This window comes from Loxodonta africana, chromosome 13, assembly GCF_030014295.1.
Source record: "Loxodonta africana isolate mLoxAfr1 chromosome 13, mLoxAfr1.hap2, whole genome shotgun sequence".
Lineage (NCBI taxonomy): Eukaryota > Metazoa > Chordata > Mammalia > Proboscidea > Elephantidae > Loxodonta > Loxodonta africana.
Window position 1 is genome coordinate 18854276 of NC_087354.1, and position 17476 is coordinate 18871751.

General features: G+C 40.1%; 1 non-coding gene across 1 annotated transcript; it reads left to right on the forward strand.

Moving 5' to 3' along the window:
• The first annotated feature begins 2654 nt into the window (after positions 1 to 2654).
• TRNAG-CCC (transfer RNA glycine (anticodon CCC)) lies at positions 2655 to 2725 on the forward strand. Its single transcript has one exon. It is a non-coding gene; the product is annotated as a tRNA-Gly (tRNA).
• The last annotated feature ends 14751 nt before the right edge of the window (positions 2726 to 17476 follow it).

A 17476-nucleotide genomic window follows, 5' to 3' on the forward strand; every position in this document is an offset into this window, starting at 1 on the left:
TTCCACTACACTGCAGGAAATTGCAGCAATGAAGAGCAAAGACTATGGAGTGAGATGGACTCCAACATGGCTGTATGATGAATTGGTTGACTTTAGACACATCATTTAACTCTCTGGTCCTCAGTTTATTCACCTGTAAAATGAATGTTTTAATAGTCCTTACTTTACAAGCTTGTTTGAGGATTCATGAAATAATGTATGCAATGTATTTTGTTCCCAGAGCAAATTGAGTTCTCAATCAGTATAAAGCATCATTATAGTTGTTTATTGTATTATTGCCTAGCCTCTCTAAGTCTCGGAATCTTCATTTGTGAACATGATAACAATATTTCTAGGATTGTGGGAAGGGTTGAAATTACTCAAAGCATGTAAAGCAGTTGGCATGGTTGCTAAACCGGAGAAGGCGTTCAGTAAAGGGAAGGTGGATTTGTTGTTGCTTTATTCAGGAAGCCAATGGAAATCAGTGCAATATTCACCCTGGGAAGGAAATCCATCCTTCGAGATGAAGTTCCATTTGGTAGTTCTTCATGTCTGGATCCAGAGGCTTAGTTGGTTGAAGATGGCATGAATGAAGCCAAAGTTGAAGCTGTTGCCCAGTTAGCTTTCCTTTGTCCTGTGATCCTAGTCATGCCCTGCCCTTTCAGGAATTCATAGCACTGGACAGTGGCAAGAAACCCCAACAAAACTGAGTGGGGTAGACAGCCGAAGTTCAACTCTATCACTGAAAAAAACAATTAAAACCGAACTCTGAATATGTGTTCTCTGATCCTAACATGGATCTTGAAATCTGAAGCAGAAGGTAGAGAGTTGGAGCATATTGTTTACTTCCTGATATTTGGAGACTTGCAAAGAATTATTAATTCACTTCCTAGAAATAGGACCAAACCTTCTGGAGTTTGCATTTAAGGATAAAAGAGCCTTGGTGGCATAGTTAGTAGTTCAAACCTACTAGCCCACAAGGTCAAAAGGTCAGTGGTTTGCACCTAGCAGCCCCACTTCATGGGAGAAAGATGTGGCAGTCTCCTTTGTAAAAGATTATAGCCTTGGAAACCCTGTGGGACTGTTCTACACTGTCCTATAGGGTCACTATAAGTCTGAATCAACTCAATGCTAATGGATTTGGTTTTTGGTATGTCCCACTTCAGGTTAAAGATTCAAGGTTAAAGAAACCCTGAGGAAGGCAGTCTCCAGCCTTCTGATTCTTCAGAGATGAGTCAGACACTTCTCTGAACACTTAGTCAGCCTTGGAAGGAGATTTTATTCCTTTGGGAACTTTACATGGAGCCCGTAATTAAATCATTGAGTTTCTTGAGGTGTCCATAAATCCAGAACAAAATTTCATGTTGAAAATAATATTTTATAACATAGGAAATTGCCCTGTATATCAGAGTTCATCAGTACAATATCCTCTGGAAAAAAGAACTAGAAATTTCTAGTGTTAAGCCATTTCTGTATAACACAACAAAATAAGATGCTAGTCCTGGCTGATTCTGTGTTTACAACCAATCATTCCTCAACTGATTAGATAGAAACACGGATTGTGCAGATAGCCCCCAATTCGCAATTCACCGTATCAGATGCAGGGTGTGTGTCTGTGTGTGTTTCTGCTATATCAATACTGCTCAGAGATATTAAAACCTCTAATGTCTTCAGTTCAGCAAGAAAGCCAAATAGAATTGCGTTTTCCCCATTCTCTCTAAACAAAGCTGCTTCATCCTGTAACTGTAAATTAGATTTGGGGAAAATTGAAATGTAGGCAAAGATAAGTAACTCCTCTACCCAGCCACCACTGAAGACCCACACAGTCAGTCAAGTGTTTGGTATTTGCCTGTCATCTGCTTTCCTGACCATAGGGAACAGCTCAAATGACAGGCACACAGATGGACATGTTCTATGATTAATGGTACCCACCAGGCCTGGTGGTGAGGGCGCAGGAAATGGCAGCAGACATAAGCTATTTCTCTTTTTGGTTTAGTGTGCCTTACAAGGTTTGAAGTGAAGAAGGATCAGGAAAAATTCCAGCCCCAATCTTTACTGGAAAATCTGAAGGTATCTTTCTTTCTTGGGAATCACGTGCCAACACCAGGCCTTTAATATGAAGACATAAACTTCCTGATTTGTCTCATCAAGCTATTTTCTCCCTCTCCCTCTCCCTCCTTTCCTTTCCTTCATCCTTTGTTCCTTCCTCCCAATCTTTCTTTGTTCTTTTTTTCCCTTCTTTTTCTCCCCTTACTCCCAAGTACTGTCTCACCTCAGTGAACTCAAAGAGCAAAAGGACCACCAGTGTGGGGTCTCTGCTGAGTGAGTCCCTGAGGAACACCATAGCAACGGTGTAGCAACGGTGTGAAACTGGGAAGGGTTGGAGCAGCCAGCATGAAGGCTAGAGCAACTCAGCAACCTAGCAATCTTTGAGTAATATTCCCACCTCTTTCAAACCTAGTGGGTCATTCTTGAACATGGCTGCTTCTAATGCATCAAGAACATAGGAGATCATGATTTCACCACTTAACATAGGCCAAACACAGTTATAGTGAGGTCATTACCTCAGGATCATATCCAAAGTTGAGAATTCTTTCTTTCGGTGGCTTTTTAAAATGGACTTTTAATAAGAAATAGAGACATTTAAATAGTTCCACACTCAAAGGGCAGTGGGTACATTGGTGGTTCAGTGGTAGAATTCTTGTCTCCCATACAGGAGACCCAGGTTCTATTCCTGGCCAATGCATCTCAAGTGAAACCACCATTTCTCTGTCAGTGGAGGCTTGCATGTTGCTGTGATGCTGAACAGGATTCAGCAAAGCCTCTTAAAACTGACTAGGAAGAAAGGCCTGGCTATCTACTTCCAAAAGTTAGCCAATGAAAACCCTATGCGTCACAACAGTCCAGTCCCCAATCATGCGGATGGCGCAGGACCAGATGGTGTTTCGGTTTTGTATGAGAACATCATGAGTGGAGGAGACTGAATGGCAGATAACAACAACAATAAACATACAGAAGTTGTAGAAAAGGGTGAAAACTCTTTCTCCAGTCCTTTTTTCCAGCCACTCCCACCCAGACTCACCAATGCCATTTTGGTGGTAGCAAAAATGGAGACTCAAACTCTACCAATGGCTCCTGGTGGACACCAAGGCCAGAGCTGCTGTCATTTGGAGAAACCAGAGTCAGTGTTAAGAGGGTGGACTGCAGGAGTTTGGTTCTTAGATTTGCTACTTACTTGCTCTGTGACCGCAGGCAAGTTATTTACCTTTCTAGCTTCAGTCTCCTCAGCTGAAACCAGGCTTGGTAATTGTGCCCAGATACTAGGTTTTGAGAATTATATGAGATATTTCATGTATAGCTTTTAGCATGATGTTTGGCACAAGAAGTCCTCAATAAATGTTAGCTCTTTTTGCTTTTATGTCTTTATTACGTAAATCAGGGTTCCTCTCCCCACCTCCAAATGACTTGTATATTCCTTAGTGATGAATTTCTGTTTCACTGCTTTCAGGAGCACCCAAGATAGACAATTTCATACACTGTGAAATCTCATGAGAATAAATGTGCAGCAGGTAAAATAAAAGGAAACCAAAAATAAGATGGAAACATCTTGAAGTGAAGCTACTTTCTTCTCAGAAGTCTTGGTCTATGGAATAAATTCCCATTAGTGGCTTGCTGGCTCAGTATCCTCTGGTGCTTTAGTCCTTGATTATGAAAGGCCCTTTCCTGGTGGTCTGCCAAAGCCTGCTCTGCAGAAACCCAGGTTAACCTGGCACTCTTATGTGGTGAGAAGCCTCCTCACCCTGAGGGCCTGCCTAACAATGTTCATGTTTTCCCCTTTCTCAGACAACTCCATGGGTAGGCAAGAGGAGAACCATTAAGCAATCCATGTGGTAATTTTATTTTATTTTTTATTTCTTTGGGCAATTTTTTACATGATGGCATAATGATGTGTGCTGACCATGAAAAATAAGTGCACTGTGGCTGCATCTTCTTATTACTGAGTTTATTTTGGAAATTAACAAGAAATTTAAAAAAACAAAAACAAATGTTCTCTGTGTATTCCTGATTAGTAAGCTGTGGCTCCCCACAAGCTCAACACACCAGTGCAAACAGAAACATTTGAGTGTATCAGCTGTCTTGTCTTCATGGTATCAAATAACTAGTTTTCCTGTTTTAACTGCATGGACAGGGTTTGAGTGTCATGAGGTCAGAGCGTATGGAATTTTTTTTTTTCAAACTAAGGATAAATAATGAAACCTGATCATTTCTGTGGGGCATATGGCTCCAAAGTAAGCACTCATTAATATAAGTCATGTCACATGAATAAAGCATGGCACTAAGGACGTATTTGGATCAAAATATGTTTTAATAACCGTGCAACTACACTACAATATGACAGCAAAGCTGACAGTCATGCCTAGGAATTACAAACAAGGTAGGTTTGAAAAGTTGAACTGCAGGATATGGCTGGAGTCCTCTGAAGGGAAGGCCACAGCTGGGTTTTAAGATTGTTCAGCCTATCAGTCCTGTGAGAAGGACAACTGGAAGAGGGAAGAGTATAAAAACAGGCAAGGTCTTTCTTATTTATCTCCTCCACCCTTTTCAAGAGTCTACCATGCTTCCTGGCATACCTTAACAAAGAATTGTGAGAAAAATCAAGGGGAGAACAAAGGAAAGAATCAATCCCAAGGATGGGTCTCTAACTCTAAACTTGCTTTAGATGCACTAGGACACAGGCTAATCGCTCCTGTCTTTTAGGACCTTTTGTGCCTTATGGTCTAGCCTGGTGAACAAGTCTGGGCGATGATTAAGGGCACAATATGCAGAATCAAACTCTACCTGGAGTACTGGCTCCACCCCTTTTTAGTTCTAGAACTTTGAGCAGTTCTTCTCTAAGTCTCAGTTTCATAATTGTAAAAGAGCAATATAACATGCCTCCTTCATGTTGCTTTAAGTTTTACATAAAATAATAGATGCCTCATGCTCAGCACAGTATCTGACACGTAATGAATCCTCAGTCTAAGTTGTTGTATCGTCATCACTGGTATCTGAGTTGACTCCCTTGGTTATGGGATATTTAGATGGTACCAGTTGTCCTGAGTCAGTCATTTAATTCAGTTCAACAAGCATGTTTTGAGGACCTTCCCTCTGGGAGATTTCATGATGAGTGTGGGGGAGTGTGCAAGGACAGAGGTAACCATGAAGTGATCTCTGGCTGGTAAGCACATTATCTGCACAGGGCAATTTCACAAATGGGGCTGTCCAGTTAAGTTTGCTGTCATGTAAAGTTGGAAATTTGCTGTAAGTTGCCATCAAGTTGGCTCCAACTCATGGCCACCTTATGTATAACAGAATGAAACATTACCCAGTCCTGCGCCATTCTCACCATCATTGGTATGTTTGAGCTCATTGTTGCAGCTATTATGTCAATCCATCTCACGGAAAATTTCATTTTTGCTGACCCACTACCACGCAAAACATGACGTCTCTTTCTAGTGACTGGTCATTCCTGATGATGTGTCGAATGAAAGCAAGATGAAGTCTCACCATCCTTGATTCTAAGGAGCATTCTGGCTTTACTTCCTCCGAAATGATTCGTTCGTTTTTCTGGCAGTCCACAGTATATTCAATACTCTTCACCACAACCCATTCAAAATAAAAGGTTGGGCCTCTTCAAACCTGAATTAATACAAGCATATTATCCTGACCCTTGCCCAAAATATATAATATATATATATATACACATTATTTTAATAAAATAATTTCAGTTTAAGAATTCTTTTAAGATATTACCTGAAACATGTTTTTAAATGTGTTTAAGCAAGAGTTTGGTCCTACATACCTTGAAGAAAAAAATTTTTTTTAACTGTTTAAGCAATATATCTGCCTAAGCATTAAAACAACTGTCAGTTTTGTTGTGCTATGACAGCTTGCGTGCTGCTGTGATGCTGGAAGCTATGCCGCTGATATTTCAAATACCAGCAGGGTCACCCATGGTGGACAGGTTTCAGCGGAGCTGCTAGACTAAGACAGACTAAGAAGAAGGAGCTGGCAGTCTACTTCTGAAAAAACCTGGTCAGTGAAAACCTTATGAATGGCAGCAGAACATTGCAAAAGATGACTGAGGAAGAGCTGCCTCCTCAAAGCAGAGTCGACCTTAATGATGTGGATGGAGTAAAGTTTTCAGGATCTTCATTTTTTGATGTGGCACTACTCAAAATGAGAAGAAAGAGCTGCAAACATTCATTAGTAATCAGAACACGGAATACATGAAGTGTGAATCTAGGAAAATCGGAAGTCGTCAAAAATTAAATGGAATGCATAAACATAGATATCTTAGGCATTAGCAAGCTGAAATGGACTGATATTAACCATTTTGAATCAGACTGTCATATGGTCTACTATGTCAAGAATGACAAATTGAAGGTGAATGGCATCATATTCATTGTCAAAAGAATGTTTCAAGATCATCCTGAAGTTCAATGTTGTCAGTGATGGAATAATATCCATGTGTCTGCAAGAAAGACCAGTTAATAATATTTAAATTTACACACCAACCAGAAACACCAAAAATGAGAAGATTGAAGGTTTTTACCAACTTCTGCAATCTGAAATTAATTAAACATGCAATCAAGGTGCATTGATAATTACTGATGATTGGAATGCAAAAGTTGGAAACAAAGAAGGATTGTTAGTTGGAAAATATGGCCTTGGAGATAGAAACAGCACCAGAGATCACATAATAGAATTTTGCAAGACCAATGACTTACTCATTGCAAATACCTTTTGTCAGCAACATAAATGTAGCTCAATATCATCAGTCAGAACAAGGCCAGGGGCTGACTTCAGAACAGGTCATTAAGTGCTCACATGCAAGTTCAAGATGAAGCTGAAGAAAATTAAAACAAGTCCACGGAGAGCCAAAATACAATCGAGTATATCCCACCTGAATTTGGAGACAATCTCAAGCACAGATTTGACACATTGGACACTAATGACTAAACACTAGACGAGTTGTGGGGTGACATCAAGGACATCATGCATGGAAAAAGCAAGAGATCATTAAAAAGACAAGGAAGAAAGAAAAGACCCCAAAGTGGATGTCAGAAGAGACTCCAAAACTTGCTCTTGAATGTAGAATGGCTAAAGTGAGCAAAAGAAATGATGTAGTAAAAGAGCTGAACAGGAGATTTCAAAGGGGGACTCGAGAATATGAAGTAAAGTATTATAATGGGAAGTGCAAAGACCTGGAGTTAGAAAACCAAAAGAGAAGAAAATCCTTGCCATTTCTCAAGCTGGAAGAACCAAAGAAAAAATTCAAGCCTTGAGTTGCAATTTTGAAGGACTCTATAAAAAAAAAAAAATTTTTTTTTTATGGACAAAATATTGAAAGGCACCGGAAGCATCACAAGAAGATGGAAGGAATACACAGAGTCACTTACCAAAAAGAACTGATCAATGTTCAGCCATTTTAGGAGGTAGCATATGATCAAGAACCAATGGTATTGAAGGAAGAAGCCCAAGCTGCACTGAAGGCACTGGTGAAAAAGAAAGCTTCAGGAATTGATTGAATATCAATCCAGATATTTCAATAAATAAAGGCAGTGCTGGAGGTGCTCACTCATCTATACCAAGAAATTTGGAAGACAGTTACCTGTTCTACTGACTGGAAGAGATCCACATTTATGCCCATTCCAGAGCAAAGTGATTCAACAGAATGCGGAAATTATCAAACAATATAATTAATGCCACATGCAAGTAAAATTTTGGTGAAGATCATTCAAAAACAGTTGTGGCAGTACATCGACAGGGAACTGCCAGCAATTCAAGCAGGATTCAGACGAGGATGCAGAACAGTGTCATGGCTGGTTCAGATGGATCCTGGCTGAGAGCAGAGAATGCCAGAGGATGCTTACCTGTGTTTTATTGGCTATGCAAAGGCATATGACTGTGTGGATCATAACAAATTACAAATAACATTTCAAAGAATGAGAATTTCAGGACATTTAATTGTGCTCATGTGGAACCTGTACATAGACCAAGAGGCAGTTGTTCAAATAGAACAAAGGGATTCTGCATGGTTTAAAATCAGGAAAGGTGTGCTCCAGGTTGTATCCTTTCACCATACTTATTCAATCTGTATACTGAGCAAAGCCAAATGCTGCTAACCAAAAAGTCGACAGTACCAATCCCCCAGACGCTCCATGGAAACCCTATGAGGCAGTTGCACTCTATCCTATAGGGTTGCTGTGAGTCAGAATTGACTTGACTACAATGGGTTTAGTTTTGGCTTTATACTGAGCAAATAATCTGAGAAACTGGACTAAACGAAAAAGAATGTGGAATCAGGACTGGAAGAAGACTCATTAACAGCCTGCAATATGCAGATGACACAACCTTGCCTGCTGAAAGCAAACAGGACTTGAAGAACTTACTGATGAAGATCAAAGACTACAGCCTTCATTATGGATTACACTTCAACATAAAGAAAACAAAAATCCTCGTGACTGGACTAATAATCAACATCACGATAAATGGATAAAAGATTAAAGTTGTCAAGGATCTCATTTTACTTTGATCCATAATCAATGCCCATGGAAACAACAGTCAAGAAATCAAAGGATGTATTGCATTGGGCAAATCTGCTGAAAAAGTCCTCTTTAAAGTGTTGAAAATCACTCCCCAAAGCCCACTTTTCAGACAGATTAGACAGCTCTATAAAACAAAAAGTAACACACTTGAGGAATGTGCTTCTTAGTTCAATTAAGTATACGAGACCAAATGGTCAACTTCTGTCCAAAAGCAAGACAAGGAGGTAGGAAGGGACAGGGACTGGATGAATGGAGACAGGGAATTGGGGGTGGAAAGGGGAAGCATGTTATCACATTGTGGGGATTGCAACCAATGTCACAAAACAATATGTATATAAATCTTTGAATGAGAAGTTAACTTGAACTTTAAACTTTCACCCAAAGTGCAATAAAATTTAAAAAATAATAATAAATAAAGTGTTGAAAACCAAAGTTGTCACTCTGAGAACTGAAGCATACCTGACCCAAGCCATAATATTTTCAATTGCTTGTATGCATACAAAAGCTGGAAAATGAATTACGAAGACTGAAAAACTGACACATTTGAATTACGGTGTTCGTGAAGGATGTTGAATATACCACGGACTGCCAGAAGAATGAACAAGTCTGTCTTGGAAGAGGTACGACCAGAGCGCTCCTTGGAAGGGAGGATGGATGGTGAGACTTTGACTCACATAAGTCAAACATATTACCAGGAGGGACCAGTCCCTGGAGAAGGACATCTTTCTTGGTAAGTCAGAGGGTAAGCGAAAAAGAAGAAGACCTCCAACGAAATGGACTGATGTAGTAGCTGCAACAATGGGTTCAAACATAGCAATGATCGTGAGGATGGCGCAGGACCAGGCAGTGTTTCGTTCTGTTGTACACAGGGTTGCTATGAGTTGGAACAGGCTCGATGGCACTTACCAACAACAACAATCATTAAGGCATTGACCCAATGTTCTTTGGTCCTTTGCACCCATCGATTTTCCCAAACAAACTTCCCAGTAAGTATTTTATATTTACAAAAGAGAATCTACAGTGTAAATTAAATATCTCCTTGAACCAATTCCCTTTGTTAAGCCAAGCAGAAAAACAGGGGCTCAACTAAGATAGATAAACAGGTAGTCTATTAAATTGAATGGTTGAACTGATTTAGCAAGAATGATCTGGAAGAAGGATGTAACCTGAGATTACATTCATGAGGAATAGTAAGTCAGGAGTCTATCAGCTAGAGCTATGCCTGGCTCTGAGGGAGGTCTTTTTCAGCAAATTTTCTTCCTTGCTTGAAGTTGAACGTTCCTTGTTCTGTCTCCTGTCAGCCATTGAGCCATAGCAGAGGATGAGTGGTGGGAAACAGGGTTTTATCTCCAGGTACAATAAAAAAAAAGTGTGGTCATCTTTCTGAACCAACAGGAGCATGGGTAGGAGGAGTATGACCCCACTGATGAGCTTTCTTCTAAGGTTGTCCTGGGTGTGAACCAGACTTTTAGTTTTCTCCTGTTGTCAGCAGAGTGAAATGACTTGTTTAACTCACTACTTCTCCAATTATTTAATTTTTATGACTTTGACTAAAAAAAGAAAGGCTTTAAGAGTTAGTACCAAAAGTCTTAACTGTTTTCTACAATATCTCTAAGTCGTATATGCTACCTAATGCTGAAAGTTGTGCTCTTAAAGAAAAATCTGTCTACCCAGAGCGAGCCTCTTTGCCAGTTTATCAATACATAAGCCCCCGCTGCACCCAGCTCTTCTCTTGGAGCTGCTCATATGACCTATTCAAGTCCCCATATAGAGAAAGGGAGACACAAATACAGATATTGGGTTTATTCTTGAATTTGAGTTCTGAAACTGCTTTGAAGGATTTTATTGTAGTGATTTAAACTACACCTATTCTTTATTAGGTTTAGGGAAAAGAACATCTTCTCACCTCCAAGTAAGTGCCTTTCCAACTGCTGTCATTAGTTTTTATTTCAAAGCAGCAGCTGGTACTCCAAGCCCTGAGGACCGCAGTAACACACCCTCCACCAAACCTGCCCTCCAGTCACGGAGAGCCTTGCTCTCCAGCTGAACTTCCTTCACTTCCTCTGCCATAGGCTTCTTGTGCTTCATGGATAATATTTTCTTCCCTGGCTAACTTCCACCCATCCATACCCATCAGGTTTGACATCACTTCCTGCAGGAAACTTCCACAGCTCCCTCAACTAGGACGTGTGCTCCTCTCCAGTGGGTCCACAGCTCCTCTATGATGACTTCTAAAGCACTTTATACAATTTAATTTCGATTTCCTGGTTCCTGCTGTGTGAATTTGGGGGCTGTTTCTGTCTTATCCCTGCACCTAGCACAATGTTTTACTCATGTTGTGGTTGTTGGCTGCCATCAAGTTGGCCCCAACTCATGGCAACCCCACGCACAACAGAACTAAACCCTGCCTGGTCCTGCACCATCCCCATGATCAGTTGGATAACTCCATGTTGTGATCCATAGGGTTTTAATTGGCTGATTTGGGGAAGTCGATTGTTAGCCCTTTCTTTCTAGTCTGTCTTAGTCTGGAAGCTCTGCTGAAACCTGTTTAGCATCATAGCAACATGAAAGCCTCCACGGAGGGAGAGGTGGTGGCTGCACGTGTGGTGCCTCGGCCAGAATTCAGCCCAGGTCTCCCACATGGAAGGCGAGAATTCTACCACTGAACCACCACTTCGCTTTTACACATAGTATGTGCTCAATAATCTTTGATGAAAGTAACAGAGAGAGAGAAGACAAGGAGGGAGTGAGGGAGAGAAGGGGAAAAGACAAGGCAGAAAAGAAAGGCAGAAAAAGGTGTCTTTGTAGAGCCATTCTCAATTTGTCATAGTCCAAGCACACTGTCCCTTTCTTCCTCCTTTATTCACTCTCTTCTCCTCACAGGTACAACAAAATTAAAAACAATAATAATAAACTCAACTTGACCTGTCTTTCTTTGTAATTCTAGGCCTTACCTCCACATATTCAAATATATTTTAAACCAGTTAACCCAGACAAGCATGAAGTACCAGTTCTCTCTCTCACACACTCATATCAGTAAAAAGCAGAGCACGTTTGATTAAAATACAATATTTTATATAAGTTTTAAAAACCTGACGAAAATTTTCCTAAGTTAGCAAATAACCTCATCTTGGAAGTGACATTACAAAATTGATAAAAGGAAGAAACTAGAAATAATATTATTTGGGGTACAGGTGGTGATGAGACACATCTTAGCAATCTCAGGGGAAGTGTGATCTTTGAATAACTAGATGTTTTATCTCTATTTTTGTTTCACTCATAACTAATTATTGAGGTGACTTTTGTTTTATAAAATATGTCTCTATTTCCTCTAATAAAAAGGAGGCTTATCCCCTAGCCCAAGAGATGTAGAAGTTGGACTAAAGATATGTCAGAGCCCTGCTAGGACATTTCCCATGGAATAAAAATATCACAAGCTTTATAATGCTATATAAAGGGAGTATGGCATCGTATGTGAGTGAGAACTATGTAAAAATCTTTCAAAGAAACTTGCCATTGCTATCAATGTATTTCCCTTTTTTGTGCAGATAAAATAATAATAGAGAGCATAATATAATAGCATTAAACAAAAAAAAACAAACCCAGTGCCGTCGAGTCGATTCCTACTCATAGCGACCCTATAGGACAGAGTAGAACTGCCCCATAGAGTTTCCAAGGAGCATCTGGTGGATTCGAACTGCTGACCCTTTGGTTAGCAGCCATAGCACTTAACCACTGCACCACAATAGCATTAGGGAGGAGAATAATACATGTTCGCCTGAATTATTGTCTCCATCTTTCACTTCCTCACCTTCAGAAATGTTATTTCAGGGATGCCAGAGTACCAGAGCAGGGCAAGAAAGCGGATGCTGCCCAGATTTGCTCATGACGAGAGATTTCAAAAGTTCAAATTACAAAATCTGGGCTGGAAAATAAGGAAGATTTACTTAAGCATTAAAGATATGTCCTGGGCAGTAAAACTGATAGATCCTTATTATATTTTCCCATAAGAGACTAGGCCACTCAGAGAAGTTAATGCCAAGGAAATTTAAAGCAAGTTACAGGACATACCTCTTCACTTGGTAGAATTCATGCTGAGGAATTTGCTGCCTCAGGCAGTCGTAAAATCAATCACTACGTTGGATTTTTCAAAGGGGCAGGATAATCTATGACCCACTCTTCTTGGTAGTTGGGGAAATAGAAGCAATCAATTCTCCTGCTTCTGGAAGATCACAGTTGATTACAAGTGGAGCCAGCAAAAGAATGTCTCCCACACTTGATCAGGATAATTAAAAAAGGTTTGCCCATGCTCACAGGTCCAAGAAGGAAAGTGGAAATAGGATATGATGAGCAAATGACTTGATCCAATGTGGCAAATGACTTTTCAGAGGAACGAAAAGTTAATACAAAAACTCAATCCTAGGAATTAATTAAAGATGTTCTTGAAATATATATATATATATATTTTTTTCACAGCAGCTATCTTTTTTCTGGAGATAAGTGTGTGTGTGTGTGTGTGTGCGCGTGCGTAAAGAGAGAGAGTTACAGTTATTGCTAGTTACATGTATCTGTAGATAGATAGATTGATAGTTATTCTCATAATGGTTTTGTTTTTCATTCTGATTCTCTTAAAAGCACACTCAGAATACATCTGCCAAACATGAACAGAGCTAACATGCATGACTTTCTTTTTCCCAGTAGAGAATGGAGTTTACTTGTTGTGTTACAGATATTTTACAACAATTTAAAAAAAAAAGTCAATTTCCTGCAAATATTACCAAGGTAGTGCTAACTTTAAGGTTGTTATTTTAGATATTTTAGATGTCCTTTGATTAAGTCATCACATTTTGAATTCATCTTTTTAATAAAATATTGTCTACCCCACCTTTTTAAATGTTTTTCTTAAAAATGTGGTGCAGTCTCCAGGCCTTCACTGTATGCTACCACAGAGGCTTCAGAAGCAGTATTGCCATCTTTGACGTTCTAATTTATGTGCTTCTGAAAGAGAAACCAAAAATGCACGTCAGGTATGCCTGTAGCCTACATTCTCATCTGGGAATAAAAGAACATCACGCACTCTACTAAAAAGAAAAAATGTTCCTAAAAATTACAAAACAGAATAAAATCCTAACTCATGGTAAAACCTAGCCTTTGAATTTCAGTAAACTCTAGCAGTGATTAAAAAAAAAAAAAAGGCAAGAAAGTGCATCTTTGTCAACTCCCAAGAACCAGGAAGTGTTCTTGGCTGTAACAGACAATGCCCTGTCTAGTTTCATTACTCAAGCAAAAGTAAAGATAAAAGGTGTCCGAAAGTTCGTCCATGATTAACCACCATAATCTGAATTGCTAGTTATACTTTGGAGCTTAAGGACATCCTTATTTTCATAATCATGTTTTATTAAAACATTGCCCTGTCTAAAGAAAAGATAACCCCAGGGAAGTTTTCTATATTTGCTATGGAACTGTGTTGGGAACTCTACAAGGCATTCCTGAACAAGCTTGTTGAACATCTAACTTGTACAAGCCTTCCTTTTGGAGAGGGCAGTCGCTGGAGCCAGACTACCTGGGATCCAGTCCTGACTTTTCCTCTTTCATTAGCTGTGTAACATGGGGAAAAATCATTTAACCACCCCTCTCCTCTATACCCTCATCTGTAAAATGGATAGAACAATATTACATACAATATAGGATTGTCATAAGTTTAAACCAACGTTAAGCATCTGATTTCTACACAAATAATGCATGCCTACTACGTTTGTGTGCCAACAGCCTCCTCCCACCCCCCAGAGGTATTTTCATAAGTGCCACTATGCCAGTTTGTTTTTACATGTTACAATAAAAAAATTAGCATAGCACACTTACAAAAATATCTCCTGGGGAAGGGCTCAGTTGGCAAAGAAATGTAGAAAGGTAGAAGGCAAGTGTTTTTTGGGTAAAATATGGTAACTAGAACTGCGTTGTTGTTAGTCGCTGTGAAGTCAGATCCAACTCAAGGCAACCTTATGCATAACAGAACGAAACACTGCTTGATGTGTTTTAGCCTAATGTTGCAGCTGCCAAACATGATGTCCTTTTCTAGCAATTGGTCTTTCTCGATGACCTGCCTGAAGTAAGCAAAATGAAGTCCTGCCATTCTTGCTTCTAAAAAGCATTCTAAATGCTCAGTCATTATTTCCCTTCAATCCCAAAAAACATGGTCTTTAAGGAAATTCACTTTGCCCTTTAGGGAGGGAGAAGCAGAAGAGGTTACTGCCTCTTTCATATTTGTGGCAGAGGAGTGGGAGAATTTCCATGGTACTTTCTCTCTGCATTCAGGGCCCTGCTCCCTCTTCTGTCCCGTTCATTGTGAGTTTTCTTCTTTAATTCTGCTCTCCACAAAGCAGTCAAGTTCACTTGCTTCTCACAGTGCTCTTGCACCTACTCTTCCATAGACTTGGAATAGTTGCCTTTTCCCACCCTCCACTAAACCCTGACTTGGCTAACTCATACTATTCTATCAGCCCTTTCTTAGATGTCACCACCTCTGAGAAGCCTTCTCTGACTCCTCCCTCACCTCTGTACATAAGTTCACAGCCCCAGTACTTCTATAGCCATCTTGCATTGTCTATTTACTTTTCTGTGTCTACCATTAGACTGCAAGCTCCACCTGGGATTGGGCCTTGCTTGTTCATCACTGTTCTCCTCTCACTGGACTCCTTTTCTGACACCTTGTGCAATGTCCTAAATAGATAAAAGAAGCAACCTACGTCAACAGCCTTCTCAGGACCATGCTTTCTATGTTCATTTGCCTTTACCCTACAAACCCACCTGCTGATCAAGGTCTACCTAAATAAAACTGATTTTTTTGAAATAATTTTTATTGTGCTTTAAGTGAAAGTTTACAAATCAAGTCAGTCTCTCACATAAAAACTTATATATACCTTGCTACATACTCCCAATTACTCTCCCCCCAATGAGACACCCCTCTCACTCCTTCCACTCTCTCTTTTTGTATCCATTTTTCCAGCTTCTAAACCCCTCTACCCTTCCATCTCCCCTCCAGGCAGGAGATGACAACATAGTCTCAAGTGTCCACCTGATCCAAGTAGCTTACTCCTCACCAGCATCCCCCTCCAACCCCTTGTCCATTCCAATCCATGTCTGAAGAGTTGGCTTCGAGAATGGTTCCTGTCCGGGGCCAACAGAAGGTCTGGGGGCCGTGACCACCGGGGTCCTTCTAGTTTCAGTCAGACCATTAAGTCTGGTCTTTTTATGAGAATTTGGGGTCTGCGCTCCACTGTTCTCCTGCTCCCTCAGGGGTTCTCTGTTGTGTTCCCTGTCAGGGCAGTCATTGTTTGTGTTCGGGCTCCATCTAGTTCTTCTGGTCTCAGGATGATGTAGTCTCTGGTTCATGTAGCCCTTTCTGTCTTGGGCTCATTATTACCTTGTGTCATTGGTGTTCTTCAATCTCCTTTGATCCAGGTGGGTCGAGACTCACTGATGCATCTTAGATGGCCGCTTGCTAGCGTTTAAGACCCTAGACTCCTCTCTTCAAGTGGGATGCAGAATGTTTTCTTAGTAGATTTTATTATGCCTATTGACTTAGATGTCCCCTGAAACCATGGTCCCCAAACCCTTGCCCGGCTACACTGGCCTGCAAAGCCTTCAGTTTATTCAGGAAACTTCTTTGCTTTTGGTTTAGTCCAGTTGTACTGACCTCCCCTGTATTGAGTGTTGTCCTTCCCTTCGCCTAAAGTAAATACCCCTTTCCCATCCTCCCTCCCTCCCCCCGTCTCGTAACCACAAAAGAATGTGTTTTCCTCAGTTTAAACTATTTCTCACGATCTTATAATAGTGGTCTTATACAATATTTGTCCTTTTGCAACTGACTAATTTCACTCAGCATAATGCCTTCCAGGTTCCCCCATGTTATGAAACGTTTCACAGATTCCTCACTGTTTTTTATGGATGCTTAGTATTCCATTGTATGAATATACCATAATTTATTTATCCACTCATCCGTTGATGGGCACCTTGGTTGCTTCCATCTTTTTGCTATTGTAAACAGTGCTGTTCATGTAAAAGCTTTTCTTTCTCTAGGGTATGTTCCAAGGAGTAGGATTGCTGGGTCATATGGTAGTTCTATTTCCAGCTTTTTAAGAAAGCGCCAAATTGATTTCCAAAGTGGTTGTACCATTTTACATTCCCACCAGCAGTGTATAAGTGTTGCAATCTCTCCACAGCCTCTCCAACATTTATTATTTTGTGTTTTTTGGATTATTGCCAGTCTTGTTGGAGTGAGATGGAATCTCATCGTAGTTTTAGTTTGCATTTTCTAATGGCTAATGATTGAGAGCATTTTCTCGTGTATCTGTTAGCTGCCTGAATATCTTCTTTAGTGAAGTGCGTGTTCATATCCTTTGCCCACTTTTTAATTGGGTTGTTTGTCTTTTTGTGGTTGAGCTTTAACAGAAACACATAGATTTTAGAGATCAGGCTCTGGTCAGAGATGTCATAGCTGAAAATTCTTTCCCAGTCTGTAGGTGGTCTTTTTACTCTTTTGGTGAAGTCTTTAGATGAGCATAGGTGTTTGGTTTTTAGGAGCTCCCAGTTATCTGGTTTCTCTTCGGCATTTTCAATAATGTTTTGTATTCTGTTTATGCCACGTATTAGGGCTCCTAATGTTGTCCCTATTTTTTCTTCCACGATCTTTATCGTTTTAGACCTTATGTTTAGGTCTTTGATCCATTTTGAGTTAGTTTTTGTGCATGGTGTGAGGTATGGGTCCTGTTTCATTTTTCTGCAGATGGATATCCAGTTATGTCAGCACCAGTTGTAAAAAAGACTATCTTTTCCCACAATTAACTGACACTGGGCCTTTGTCAAATATCAGCTGCTCGTATGTGGTTGGATTTATATCTGGATTC